Here is a 15972-nt window from a genome sequence, read left to right on the forward strand (position 1 = left end):
GGGGGTTTTCTTCCTTGATGGCTTAGTTGTTGGATATTTTGGAAACTAATATTAAGTAAGGGCAGGTATCTTTACCCAGTTCTGATGTACCCCACCTCACCTGGGGCAGTCTGTGAGGGCTCTGCAGTAGGACTAGCCAGCAACTCTGTTTCCTCAGAAGTGAACACTATTTCCTCACCACAGGCATGTCCCTCACCTGCTCTAAGAGGGAGTAGCACTCCTGACCATTTCTGGACAGCGGCCCCTTATTTGAGTGGGGTGCCAGGACAATGCGACAGATTCACAATTGAGTGTACTACTATTCCAATACTTCTGTACTCAAAGTTCTAGAACCTGAACAAAAGACCCAGTCCCATTTAACGGCAAATTTGACAGTAACTCAGATGAAATTATTAATGTTTAGTAACCATTGGAAAACCATGAAGCTAGAGGAAGAAAAGATGTTAAAGTGAGGAACTAAAGGCAGCCTGAGTTGGTGCAAAAGACTGAAATTCTGAAGCTGAAAGTCGGGCAAGCATGGTATAGGGGCCTCACTGAACTGGAGAGTCAAACACACAAGAACACGATGGTAGAGTAGGAGCTGTGCAGCCACACTTCTGACAGAAATCTCCTCATTGGGCATCATTGGGATGTTCTGGCCCAAAATACAGATATCAATTTAGACTGTGTTTCTAGGTATGTATCCTCCACAGTGAGGGACATGGGTGGCTTTTCTTATCTTAAAGTAGTCTGAAAATGGAAAACCTGTGAGATTTATTTATTTATTTTTTAAGGAGATTGAGCTAGAGTTCCTGATTGCAGGCAAAGGGAGGAGATAAAGTAGTTTTGTTCAGGCTGGAATACCAACATTCATTTCCGTATCACTTTTTTATTTCCTTAAGGCTAAACACATCTGACTATTTACAACTAATTGCTAAGAATCAATCAATCTATCTATCTATCTAGAATTCATATCAATGATAAACAATATCAGAAGTGAATTGTTGACATCCAAAGAACATCTGTACTTAATTCGTATAACTACTTCGAGGAGGAAAGGGGCTCTGCAAGCACGAAAGTCAAAATTATATGATTGTAGGGATCTTATTTGCAAAGATACCATATTCTTTTACTTAATGGACTAGTGAAGGCCCAAAGGCCACTTTTTCTTGAGTTCCCAACTTGGGACTTTTTGCTTCCTTTGTGGCTCCTCTGTCCTGCTGGTGATGTTCATGGCACACTTGACCATCTGGTTGTTAGGCCTGGGTGTTATTATGCTACCATTATTCTCCCAGAAACTTCTTTAACATTTTTGCATTTCCGTTTTGCTCATTTGTTCCCAATAGAGTAACAGCTAGACAAAGCAAGAATTGAAAGACAACAGATGGTGCATCAGGTAAGTGTTCTTGGCTGCAAAATCAACAAACCACCTCTGGCTAACTTAATCAGGAAGGGAATGCAGTGGAATGATATCAGGCAGCTCACCAACCAGTGTGAAGCCTGGAGACCAGGCCTGGGAAACAGGCAGGAACTGAGGCAGGGCGATCAGCTCACAAGGAACAAAATGTTATTTGGCCTTGCTGCCTGGACCCTTGATACTGCTGGCACCAAGGGTCAATACAACCACATTCCCACAGCTCCTGCACGAATGCTGTCCTAAGCTGCCAAATCCAAGGTAAGAGCATCAGTTTGGTTGTCTTGTTTGGGTACTCACTCTCCAGTTGCCAGCAGACAGGGAGAAGGTCCATCTGGCCCCTTTGTCTCCAGAGAAGGTGGCTGGATATACTTCCTACCAATGAGCCACACACACCGGCGACTGTCCCTGAATAGGAAGCAGCATCAGAAAAGGGCTTCAGATGGACAGAATTGCTGCTGCTTTGCATTGATTTTGGCCTCTCTGTGTCTTACATCAGGGCTTGTGACAATTGAGATTTATCTTCAGATGGCCGACGAAATGAAGTTGTCGCAGAGTCTGAAATAGGACTAGACCACAGATAAATATTAAGTGGACTCAACTATGAAGGATAGTAGGATTCTAGGGTGTATCATTCCAGGTACTTCTTGGAGAACTACTTTGCTTTATCCAACAAAATCTCTCTGTATTCCTTTGCCCTTCTCTATCAGTGGAGTTACTGAAAGTTGTGCTTCAGCTCACTTTCCCTCCTACTGGTAGCATGAAGCACTGAAAAGCCATACTGGCACATTCAACTTAGCCCCCAAAGTCAAAATATCATAAATTGTATCTATGGGCCATCTGATATTTAATGTCATTGATAGTTGTATATCCCTAAGGAAGCTTTATCTTGATTTATTACTGTTGCTATCATGCCTATTTTATTGCACATATTTATTGTAGGGCGCTCAATCCTTTGTAAAAATGTGAGAGGATAAGTGATTGAATATACTAACAACCAACTAGTGGCTAACTAGCAGACTAACAAATCATATAAATAAATAAAAATGTATAAAATTTTAAGTTTTGGCCTACCACGAAGCATGTCTGAACATACCCATGTAAGACTTTGCCCATTTTTCAACAATAATTGACCAGTTGTAACTGACCAGTTATTCTTGCTTCTTCTTGCCCAGGGATTCAGGTGGAAGGTCTGACTGCCATCACTCTGTCCCACCTCCTCCCCTAAAAGTCTTGTCATGACTAGGTATGACTTCCCAGCTTAGAGGAGAACACTCTCTATGTGCTATTATTTATAGTCAGCCCTTGTGGGAGAATAGTCCCCCAAAGTTTCCATGCTTTAATCCCGGGAGCCTATGAATATGTTACACTACATGTTGAAAGAGACTTTGCAGATGTAATTAAGGTTACAGACTTTAAAATAGGGAGATTATCCTGGCTTATCTGGATGGTCCCAATCTCATCACATGAGCCCTTAAAGCAAAGAACTTTCTTCAACTGGAGACAGAGAGATACTGCAGAATGAAAAGCTAGAGAGATTCCACGTGTGAGGTCATTGCTGACTCTGAGAAGGCGGGGCGTAGGGTCAGGGAGCAGAAAGAGATTTCAGCCCCCAGCTGACAGCCAGCAAAGAAGTGGAGACCTCAGTCTTACAACTGCAGGGAACTGAGTTCTTTGAACAACTTGGATAAGCTTAGCAACCAATTTTCAGAGCAAACTGATGGGAGCTTAGCCAGTGCACACTTTCATTTTGGCCTGTGAGACTTGGAGCAGAAAAACCTGCTGTGTCCATGCGAGATAATATGAGATATATATCTAACGGGTTTTAAAATGTCCACAGGCCTTCAAAGATAGGAGAAGTTTCTGAGCACACCCTTCTCTGTTAGAACAAGTTCAAATGAATTTCTCAGAGGCTCTTTGGGTAAGGGTCTATGGCTTGAAGCAAACAAAGTGAGCCTGAGGTGGACTGGAAGCCGTCTGGAACCTCTTCATTTTACTCATCACCATCAGTTGTATGTCAAGCTTTCAGTAGTTCATCAGGAAGATAGCTGTTGGACAGTGTGCAAAGATGTCCCTCAGGTAGGGAGTGAATGTCAGTCCTTGGAAAAGAGTGAAAGGAAATCCTCCTCATGAATAAAAATCTGTCTATGTAGATAGCATTCCCAATGTGGTGAAGAGTTATCTCCAAAATTTGGAGAGACAAGTTAAAAGGTGGGACCCATTAAAAAGATGAAAGTGTGAATAGTGATAGTGACCAATGTCAGCTACTGAGAAAGTTAAGATATTTTCTGAACACAGGCTCAGTGGCAGTTACATTACCTAGCATTAGGCAGCTCCCACATTCAAGTATGGACTTCCTGCCTTAAAAGCAGTAACCTAGAGTATCACCTTTATGAAGCACCTGGATTAAAAGTACTTAGAAGTCACAAAGTTACTCTTTACAAAGCATCAAATGGATTTCCTTTATTTTTTTTTTAATAAGGATAATCTGTGGACTACATGGTAGCCATCTCCATTAAATAGCCAGCTTTAAAAAGAGAGAGAGAGAAAGAAAAATCTTTGAAAACTTTACTTGCAATGTCTTTTCATTCTTTCTTTGATGTATTTGGAGTGAGGAGAATACATTAGTGCCTTTTAGCTTGGCAGCCAACTCTCTCAAATGTAAGTAAATGGAAAAGAACTGACTACAGTGTTTACTTCATTTTCAGAATTCTAATGTCAAGACTGTTTCCTCAAAAGGCCAAAAAAAGAAAAAGGTAGAAACAGTGCTGAAGTTCTAAACAATGCGTTTTCTTCTCTGGAGTGGTCAACTTCAATTAAATGGATGTTGTCATGCAGGAGAGTTTCTCAGGAACAGCAGAGATTGTTAATCCTTAGACCGCAAAGCACATGACCAAGGTGATGGCTAAACTGGTACCTGGTAGCTCTGCTGGAGATGGGCCTCAGGGAAAAGGGACAGAAAAGAGTTAGTCTTGATTCTCCAGCAAAGACTATGTGGTCTTCCATGGCCTGTTCTTCATCTCGGCAGACTATTAGATATCTATCCTCATCTACTCTCCTCTTCTCCACCAGAAATAGAATTTTTGCTGGTACATGACCTCCCACTTAAGATGAGATTTCTTAGTCTCTCTGAAGGTTAGAAGTAGTTAATTTTGACAAGCAGTCAAGTTTCACAGCTTAGCTATTACCCAGCCCGCAATCCCTTCACTTTTACCCATAGTTCTTTGCCCTTACCTAGGTCTATATGCTTTTGCCAAGTCATTGATCCAAAAATGATTAAACTTATGTTTGAGGAGGTCTGCTAGGCACCATCCTCTGCTCTGGGGATAGTCATGTGGACAACCCTTGAACACTCATGTGTTCCATGAGCTATTCTTTTAGGGTGGGTCAGCCCTCACTGACCATGTCAGGTCTTCTGAGATCCTCTGCTAATGTGTGTCTGCCCCTTCTGGGAAAACTGGTGGATCCTAACATTGGCCTTCTGGACATATCTCTACCTAAATAGCAACACTTGTGGTGGGAGTTTCAGGAAAATATGGCAGGACAGGTGGAGAAAATCATGGGTCCCAATGGGCCCTTATGGTGTCTCTCAAAGTACTATGCCCCAAATTGTTGTTTCCTATTCCTCTGTGAATGGAATTGTTTGAAACTCCCACTGATGTTTCAAAAGAGATATATAGGTTTGGAGGAAATCTTAAGATTTTGACAGTCTTCATCTTTATTGATTAATTAAAAGCAAGATTTTGCTTTTTATTAACCAGTTAATATTTGACTTAAAAATAATTTAAAAAAAGGAATTAATTCACAGACACAGGGAACATTTGGGTGGTTGCCAGAAGCAGGGGGTGGAAGGTGAGTGAAATGGGTGGAGAAGGTCAAAAGGGACAAATGTCCGGTTGTAAAATAAAGAAGTCATGGTGATATAATATAGAGCTTGGTGACTATAGTTAATAATACTGTATTGTGTATTTGAAAGTTGCTAAGAGAGGAGATCTTAAAAGTTCTTATTACAAGAAAAGAAATCTGTAACTTTGAATGGTGATAGATGTTAACTAGACTCATTTTGGTGTTCATTTCACAATATATACAAACATCGAATTATTGTGTTGTACACCTGAAACTAACATAATGTTGTATGCCAATTATATGCCAATTTTAGAAAAGGAATTATCAAAGTTAGTGAAAATATGACTGAATGCTTTCCTCAGCCTCCTCAGGCCTACCAAGTTTAGAAATATAATGCAATGCTTAAAATAGACACAAATCCTTAAGTTTTATGATGCCTAACTTTCAATAAAGCTGTTTCATGATTTTAAACTGGTCCTATATGGCAGAATGCATAAAAACGCTTATTTATGATAAAAATAAATGTTTTTAAACTTGGTTATGCAAATGCCTTAAACATTTAAGAATTCCTGATATTAAAAAAATCCAGTCTTAGAAAGAAAGGTGGTATATACTATTTCAAAAGCATTCGGCACAGATTTCTTTTATAGGGAGCTTATGTTCTGTTTCAATATTGTTTGATTTATAAAACTTAACTTACTGACGACTCCTGGGAATGTACACAGACACAGACTGTCCCCTAGAATTGAGAGTGAAGAATCTTCCTTCCATAAATAACTGCTTAACACCTTACAGGCATACACACCCACACACAATTTTATAGATATGGAGTTTGTTCACACAAAATTCTACAGGGAAATGGAAGCTTTTCCTACCTAGCTGGTGTAAACAGTGGCAAATCAGGAGAAGAGGTAGACAGATATCTTTACCCTGTCTGTTTACCCAGTGGAATGAGAATTCATTTACTTATTAGAAGTTTGTGCATATTAACTTTAAATTTACTTTAAGGAATATATGCTTAAAATATACAAACCATCCCAGTTGATCAATCAACAAATGTTTAACTGGGCATTCTACAGGCTAGGTCCTATTCTAGACAATGAGACTTCAGAAGTGAACCAGACTTACCTTGGTCCTAGAGCAGCAGGATTTTATTTTCTTGTCAATCAATTGCAGGGCTCAACAAACAACAGCAACAACAAAAAGGAGTTGACCAGAGTATAGCATCATAGGTGCACAGAAAGAAAAGTTTGAAGATCACCAGGTGTGTGTACCTTCCCATCCTAATTACGGAGCACACCCACACCTTCTACCTTTTTTCGTCAGTCAACTTCTGTTATTTCTCCTCTGCTTCACTCTCCTCTTGTTGGTCGCTCTCTCCCCATTGAAGTGATAATCTAAAACAGGAAACAGAAGTTAGTGCCGATAGTGAGACGACCAAGTGGGGGAAACTAGATTTCAGTTCTGTGCCCTTCATGGATAAATGGCTTGGTACCCTGTTGGAACATTTGGACAGCCATCTGAGCTGGGAGGGTGAGGAGGTCTTACAGACTGGGAGGATCATTCTGGCCTGGCCGGATGTATGGGGGCTGGGGGGTCAAGTGCGAGGGGCCTGAAGAGAGCAAACAACCCAAATCTGCCCTGGTATCTTTGGGATAAAGCGCATTTAGCCAGGAAAATGAAGAAAAGAGAGCCAGAAGGCCAGCCACTTTAGAAAACCACGGTGGTGAGGCAAAGGTGGCAGAGCAAAATTCCCCGTATGAAGCTAACATATGCAGTAGGTGGGAAGGAAGCAACAGGTCTCAAAAACACGATGAGTCCCCATGCCCGGCTCCCAATGCCAAGCGCATAGTCAACTCTGTATCTGGTGCTAAAATCTTCTACTCGTGTGTGTGGGCTTTAACCCAATCTACAGTGATTTCAAAACAGCCTACCTGTTAGACTGCAGATGCTTCTTATACTGAATGTGTAAAAAGCTGCCAAAAGTAAAACTAACAACAGATGAGCCTTTATCTTAGGAATTATAGCATGTCAGCAGGTGGGGTTTTATTGATGGGAGTGCTAATAAACAGTAGGTAACGTGGAGAAGAGCCACTAGAGGCACAGTCTGTGACGTTTACCTTTGCACTGACCAGAAGGGAGGTGTTTCTGATTCTATGCAATTGGTGTTTGTTTTTAGGATGGAGACTGAGGGCAAAGTGAGCACGACATCGCGCTAAGCCATGAAGTCTCTTTTCTCCACTGGCATATTAGGAAGCACGTGGAATAAGATAGTACCTCTTGTTTTGTTGCTGCTGGTCAAATCGTGTGGTGGCTGTTATTTTGTTTATGGCACTCATTTGAGTTAAACGGAGAGAGAGACAGAGAGATTCTGTGATCACTCTCCCACCATCTCTCAGAGGAGGTCCCTACCCATATTCAAAGTGAGATACATCTGTTTACAAGGCAGGCTGAAGGCTGGTTGGAGGAATATTAAATGGCTATTGTCGTTCTCTACGGCAGAAGCTGGCAGCTTTATTTCCATCCAGCAGCCCATCAGGTCCTGTCATGTCAGACACGGTTATCACACATGTCATGGGTCCTGTAACTTGGAGAGCACCAATTCCACTCAATTTAATTGTGTTACTCTGGAAATGATTTCTCCTGACCTAGAGCAAAACGTATATTTGTGAATCTGTTCATCTGAATCTATCATAGGAACAAAGTAAACCGAATATTCCCCATGTTAATACAAAATTTTAATGACTTGAATAACCATCTCAGTGGTAAAGTGTTCAAGAAATCTGTCTCAAGTCAAGCTATGCGACTTTGTTTTTAAGCTGAATCATGTGATTTTTATTACTATTGTGTGAGAATGTAGTGCATATAGAGCGCACATATACCTATGTACATATACATGCCAGCCATTATGCAAGTATGAAAAAAATTACATCTTGGGGCCGCCCCAGTGGCATAGTGGGTAAGTTTGTTCCCTCTGCTTTTGTGGCCTGGGGTTCACTGGTTAGGATCCTGGGTGCAGACTTACACACCGCTCATCAAGCCACCCTGTGGTGGTCTCCCACATAGAAGAACTAGAAGGACTCACAGCTAGGATATACCACTATGTACTGGGGCTTTGGGGAGAACAAAATAAGAGGAAGATTGGCAATAGATGGTAGCTCAGGGTCAATTTTCCTCACCAAAAACATAAAAAGTAATTACATCTTGTTCTATTTTGTATTCCCCACAGCAGTTAATATATACTGTTCTTTATTGCTGTGTAGCAACCTATTCTAAAACTTGGGGGCTTAAAACAATGACAATTATTTTTCATGATTTTGTGAGTTGACCAGGAATTTCTTCTGTGCATGGTGTCACCCAGGTGATGAGATGGCTGAAAGGTCCAAAATGGCCTCATCCACATGCTTGGTACTTAATGCTAGCTGGGGTCTCAGCTAGGGGCTGTTGACCAGGGCCTCATTTCTCCTCCAGGCATATAAATAGGCTGCTTGGTCTTCCTTAAAGCATGGTAGTCTAAGGGTAGTCATCTTCTTATATGACAGCTGGCTTATAAGAGTGCAAAAGCAGAAGTTTCTAGGACTTAGCAAGGCTTTGATATGAAAAATCACTTCAGGCAGCATCACCTCTGCCATATTTTATTGGTTAAAGTAGATCACACGGCCAGCCCAATTTAAAGAAAAGTCCAAATATTGGGAGGTGAAGTCCACTAGGGAGCTTCTGAGACAAATATGTACGTACATCTATATCTCTACCTATCTACTATCTATCTATCTATCTGTCTATCTATCTATCTATCTATCTATCTATCCATCTACCTATCACTCCAAACACTTCACGTGCTTAAATACGGTCTTTATTTTGTAAGACAAGCCTATTCAGTGTGCTCAATTTTCGATACAGGGCCTGATCTGAGAATGAAGAATTGAGGTATCCACAGACGATAGCATTTCAGAGGAAGAAAAGAATTTAGAGATCATGTAGTTAAACTTTCTTCTTTTCAGGAGAAAGAGCTAACCTATTACTTAGCACTATGTCCACTAGACTCAATGCCATTTACCTTGTTTTTATGACAATACTAAGCAACCATTTTGCATTGACTCGTTTGTTCTGACATCAAAGAAGTTGAAAAGTAAATGGTTGTAACGCCCCAGTCAAGTGGCACATTCACAATCTGATCGTTACTCTGGGATTTTGCTAACGATCTAGCATCTAAATTAAAGTTATTACAAATAAAAACTCTGATTCTAGAGGCAGATAATCAGGATAGACTTGATAACTATGGGAATTTCCTGGAAAAAACGGAAGGAAGCATGTGTTGAAGAGAACTCGACTGTAGGTAGGAGAGAGAATTCTCCCTGGAGATATAACTTTGTAACTGAATAAGAAAAAAATACATATTTTAAAAATTGTCAACAAACTTTAGTTCACTTACAAATTTTGTAAATTATGCATTTACAATATTGGATGTGAACATAAACGTTGTCTGTAGGTAAATTGATCTTTAAACTACTTATTTAATTTATATTAGTCCATTTCAACCTGTATTCTGTTCAGTGATCCCCAATGTACTAGACAATTTCCAGAGATGAAGAAAAAAGATATTTATGTCCATCCACAGGAAATTAGTTAAATTAATTATGATACATCCACAGGATTTACCATACAGTTTTTACAACAGAAGTTATTGAAGGATATTTCTAACAGTTTTATTAAAGCATAATTGATAAATAGAAAACTGAGCGGGGCCAGCCCTATGGCCAAATGATTAAGTTCACGTGCTCCGCTTCGGTGGTCCAGGGTTTTGCTGGTTCAGATCCTGGGCTCGGACATGGCGTCACTCATCAGCCCACACTGAGTCGGTGTCCCACATAGCTCAGCCAGAAGGACCTGCAACTAGAATATACAGCTATGTACTGGGGGCCTTTGGGGAAAAGAAGAAGAAGAAAAACATCTGAGCATATTTAACGTATACAATTTGATGGGTTTGGATATATGCATATACTCATGAAACCATCATCACAATAAGGTAATAAACATATATAGAAAGTCTTTAATACAGAAAGAAATGCTCAGGATAAGTATCTAGTGAAAAAAAGAGTGCTTAAAGGCAGTATGACATGGACAAACGCACAGTACAGTCCAATGTTTTGAAATAATCTTTGTGTATAGCAAAGAATGAAAACCGTTAATGGACTATTGTTGGTTTCTAGGCCCGAGGCAAATTTTTCCCTGTACTTTTCAAGTTTTTTACTATCAAGAGATGGCACATGTTTGTCAATATAAAAAAGAAATAAAAATTATTTGAAAGTACAGAAGGCTATCAATCTATCTGTCTGTCTATCTCTATCTATTACCATCTTTGTTTCTTGCCTGTTTTTAACTACCTATTTATTTTTCAACTCTTAATTTTTTTATATTTATGATGTTCCTAAAAGGCAGAAGTAGTCACATAAAAATTTTGTTTCCAAAGAAATATATTGTAAACCATGAAAATTCTAGTACTGTGCATTTCATTAAAATCACCCCAAAGGACAAAAACTGGCATATCTGAGTCCTATGGTAGCTTTTCCACAATGAGGAGATGGGCATATACAGAGAACCCAGTCCTGACCATTGCCCATTGCACCCATGGCATCATAGCATAATGCCATTTGATCCCAAGTCATCTTTGATCAATGTTTAATGATCAGAGTTTATGTAGCAATCAAAGACAACATGAAACAGCAGATATTTATAGCTTATGGCCAATTGAGGCTCTGCAAAAACAGCTTTTTCCATGGTGCAATACAGTTCAATTGATGCCATTGGCATTCCACAGCACACAGAAACATATCAAAGAAATTTGTTATGCTTTGAGCATGAAAGCAAAGTAAAACACAGATAATTTGAGAAACTAGAAAACTTATCAGGGCTGGGATCCACAGGCTGCCTGTCAGTTGGCAGACGCAGTGCCACGGAGCACTTGGCAGGACAGTGCATGCATGCAAATGTGGGCCCTGCGCGGTGACAGCAGGTTTTCCTCCAACTGGAGGATGTTGCTATTCAAGGGGGCTGATGAATGAAACCAGAATTGCATCAACTGCGGTGGAAAGGCGGACAGGAGCAGGAGACAGCTGCGCGGGTGACCGCTTTACAAGTAGAAGCTATCAATCAGAAGGCGTGAAAGGCCCAAATCCAGGGAAACCAGGATCCCACCCCCTTGATACCAATCCTAATAGAGTGCCAGTCACTGATGCAAATATGGGGCCGAGCAGCATGATGATAGTTCCTGCTTTCCCTGCAGAATGATCTCAGTGAAAGTTGGCCCTTGTCCTCAGTTAGGGACAATGCCGCATTGCAGCTGAGAATATTTTTATATGACAGCGATTATTGCTGCCCTATCTTGGAGTTGTTTAGGCCTATTTGGGACACTTCTTTAGGTGCTGGAGCGTTGATGGTGCCAGCCTTCACCCATCAGCCACTGAACTCAGGGTATCCACAAGGAAGGAGCTAAACCATGGGGAAGGAAGAAGCTTCTTTCTAAGGGAACAGGGAACAGGGGTTAAGAGCATGGCTTCTGGAGCCAAACTGCCTGGATTCAGATCCCCAGTATGATCTCTGTGAACGCAATTTTCTCATCTGTCAAATGGGCTAATAACTGGTTACAGAGATTGAACTCTAGAGCAGTACCACTCAACAGAACTATCATGGGTGTCACATATGTAATTTTCTTGCACCTGCATTTAAAAAATAAAGAAAAAAATGTGACATTTAAGTAATATTTTACTTAGCCAAGCCTGTTCAAAATATTATCATTTAAACTTGTAATTCATACTAAAACATTACTAATGGATCTGTTGTTTTGGATCGAGGCTTCGAAACCCAGAGAATATTTCACATTTATAGCACATCTCAATTCAGACTAGCCACTTTTCAAGCCCTCAATTAGCCATGTTTGGCTAGGGGCTACCATATTCAACAGCATAGCTCTACAACACAAGAGACATGATACTATTTACGAAGAGCCTAGAATTTTTGGAAACTAAACTAGTTAAAAATGTTCCACAAATTTAACAGATAATGTCCCTGAGACCAAGGCTGAGAAGGTGAAGGTTTATAATGTCCTCTGCTAGTAGAAGTAACATTCTCTTTAAAAAAAATGTCTAAAGACAAATACTCTGATGTTTGTAATTTCTAAAATTCAATCCATCTCTGTCAAAACTATCTGTGTGAGATAATAGGCCAATTATTTTTAGACTCTTTAAAATAATTTAGTAGACATAAATATACATGTGGATATACAACTGGGATATGAAAAAAAGTCAGCTTCAGCTATAGATAAATTATTAATCAATATGGAATGCTAAATTCCAGGGACCCAAGTGGAGTCATGAGAATGAACCACCCCCTTACCTTACAATGACTCTCATCTTGATCACCATTAGTAGCATTAATAACATTAAAAAATAAATACATGTATTCTAGAATGTTAATAATGATAATCTTGTCATCTTTGAAAATTATGAGACCCGGTTTCTCTGCACAGTGGGATGCAGATATTACAGAGAAAAATAATTAAAATATTAATTACACGTTGGATAGAGCATTGCCTATCATTATTATATTATCATTATTGTTGTTATGTTGTCGAATACTGCTTTATGCAGATTTTGCTTTATAGAGACTTTACCAGAAATAAAATCTTTTGTAATTTTCATATTTACTCTGTTAGGTAACACCAGCTCCCTGGGACATTAATGCATGATGTATCAGATGGAGACTATCAGATGCAGCAACCAGGAAATATATTAACCTGGCTTTGCTGTGGGCCTACACTCATTAATCTGAAATGTTGAGCATGTAGCATGTGTCCTTGAGTCAAACGGATGCCTGGATGGAAAATATGTGGAACATCCATTTTAGGCGTGCACTTGGTTAAGTTAATCATCAGTAAATGTTTGCATTAGGTAGAAAATACTGTAGACTCAGGTTTCACATGTCTCCAGCACCCACTTCTAGGGTTTCATCTATTTGTGCTATAACAAATTCCTCTGTTTTAGAAGCTGTTATGCACCTAAAGTGAAAATTGTGGCAGACAATATTATGGGAGATGTGGGTTGGTTCAATAAAGTTTATACCCCAATGCTTAGTTCCCCACTTCCCATCTAGTAAAAGGCAAAGCGGCTTATTGTTATGACTTCAAGATTTGACACCAGGGAAGCAGAGTGACAGCGGGAAAGAGAAGCAGAGCCTGTCCCCATCACCAACGTCTCCTGTCCAGGGAGAAGTAAGATCTTGTCCTTGATCTGCAATTTCCTGGCTCCACCCAAGCTTGAGGTTCGCTTGTGTAAAACAGGGTGCTGATCATACCTACTGCACAGTTGTGCAGAAAGCCCGGTGTATGATGTCCTTAAATGTGCATGTACCTTATCCCTATATCAGACATATCAGGTCATATTCTTCTGTGTCTTGAATATTTAGCTGCATGAAACTAGCCCATATTCATTTATTTGATCTTTCTTTCAACAAACATTCTATAAGGGTCCACCTACGTGACAGAGGGTCATAGGTGGTTAAGTTAGGAGGAGGACATAAGGTCCCTGCCTCCAGGGATCTCAGTCTGAGGGGGAGACAAACAAGAAAACTGGCCCCAGGCCATGGCAGAAGAGGTGGGCAGGGTTAGATCCTGCATGGCAGCACTCCACCAGCGTCCGAGTGCATGAGGAAGCCCTGCCTTTTAATTTTGTGGAATGCAGAGGATAACGGGTATAGAAATCCTAAGAATGGTGATTCAGTCTCAGTTGCTGGATCCAGTTGCCTTTAGCTGTATGTATTGGAACTGTATGTAGGTATATATTTAACACACAGGCCAAGCCGTGATGGTTAATTTGCTTCTGTCTAGGATTTCTTTTTGAGGATCTCTACTTTAATGATTTCTTCAACTTATTTTTAATATCTTAGGTGCACATGGGAAGAGAATTGGAACATGTGATGTATTTCCTTCAGGTCTCTGCTTAAATGGCCTGTGAACAAAGAGTGCCAAACCACCCGTCAGAAACAGCCCTCCCTCCACTTGTGTTGGACTCAGCCTTGTGCCCTGCTTGACTTTTCTTCATAGCTACTGTTGCTGCCTGAGAATTAACATACCGTTTGCTTCTCCCGCTAGACCATGAACTCAGGGAGGATGGGAATTTATCTGCCACTGTACTCCCAGAGCCTAAGATAATGCTACCATGTAGATGGCTCCCAATAAATATCTTTTGAATGAATGACTGCATGAAGAAATGAAACAGTCCTTGAGGAAAGAATCCCACATGTATAGGGGACAGCACTTGGATGTCGTATTAGAGATGCTCAGGTTTTAATCCTGAGTCTCTGGCTTTCTAAATGTGCAGCAAGGTGCATATTACTTCCCTTTGAACCTCAGTTTTCTTATCTATAAAATGAGGGCCTTAACTATCATATGGACTATCTCATTTGGAAAGTCAACCCATTTAATTATCTGAATGTATATTACATAATTGGTTAATTTTGGAAGCCATTGTGAGAATTAGGTGAGATAATACGAGCAAGACCTTGGAACAAGTTATGTGTCTCTCCAACTCCAGGCATTATATTTGGGGGGATTTATTTATTGTGTTTACATAATTTTTATGTTTTCTAAATGATCTTTAATCAATATGTGCTAATCAAATAAATGTTTGTTTCAATTATGGAAGCTTAGAAATATCTTTTCAAACAAATTAACTAGGGAAAAATTCATACTTTCAAAGACTTTTCAGGATCCTACTGGCAGCATTTGATCCTCAAAAAATATTTTCTCTATGTTTAGTCATCATCTAAGTTTTCATTTGTTTTTCTGTTTACCACTGAGTCTATACCTCTAATTTTCTTCTTTCTCATATTTGGCTACTGTGGAGCTTCACAGAAATTGAAAAAAAAAATATCAGGAAAGGAGTTTAAATTCAAAGTAAATTTCACTCATTTTTTTGGTCAGATATAATGCTCATGAAGCAGAAGTAGTTAGAAGTATTCGTGATACTTTGGGGTTTAAATTTTGGATCTTTTTGTCTGAATTTCAGGTACTTGAAAATTTTCAACAAGTCCCAAAGTGGTGTCATCTAAATTCTGAAGGTGTGGAGCATTCTACCAAATGGTCAGTCCATTTCAATGATTGAGACAACTGATCATTCATTGGAAACACAGTCCCACGTAAATCAGCTCTTTGACTCCATTGGCCTGTCAAATGAGTCTCTTTCTACAGTGTCTGTTTTGCAAATGGGAGAGAAATTCCAGCAGAGTCAGGGCTTCCCCCACTCCATTTCAGCCTTGGTTAAGATGGGCGAAGGCACTGACCTGAGTCTGTTTGTCAGAAATCCCTGAGTAGAAAGCCAGGGAGTTAAGAGAGCTGGTTCTGATTAACCTATATGGAGAGTCCAATGTAAATGCTATTAAAACCTCATTGAATGGTATAGGAACTGATTACTTACCCAGGGAGTTCTAAGTAAATCGAAGCAAATTGCCTGAGATTTAATTTAACAAACATTTACCAAGCATCTGCTCTGTTCACAGCGCTGTGCTTGGAGCTGTGGGAGACGCAAAGATGGAACAGACGTGGGCTGCCCTCCGGGGGCTCACGCTCTGTAGAAGGAGCACCCCCCGAAAGAGCATGAATCTTCAGCTGTAGCTTGGGAACATTTTACTCACTGATCAAAATGTGGGGCAGATTGTTGAGGGTTTGTGGCATACAGCTA

The 15972-nt window shown here is 40.1% G+C and overlaps 1 long non-coding RNA gene across 1 annotated transcript; it reads left to right on the forward strand.

The window, feature by feature from the left end:
• Window positions 1-320: 320 nt before the first annotated feature.
• On the forward strand, window positions 321-14931 carry LOC139076592 (uncharacterized). Its single transcript, XR_011528370.1, has 4 exons — window positions 321-675; window positions 1326-1375; window positions 6416-6503; window positions 14180-14931. It is a non-coding gene; the product is annotated as an uncharacterized lncRNA (long non-coding RNA).
• Window positions 14932-15972: the final 1041 nt, after the last annotated feature.

Source organism: Equus przewalskii, chromosome 1 (assembly GCF_037783145.1).
Source record: "Equus przewalskii isolate Varuska chromosome 1, EquPr2, whole genome shotgun sequence".
Taxonomy (NCBI): domain Eukaryota; kingdom Metazoa; phylum Chordata; class Mammalia; order Perissodactyla; family Equidae; genus Equus; species Equus przewalskii.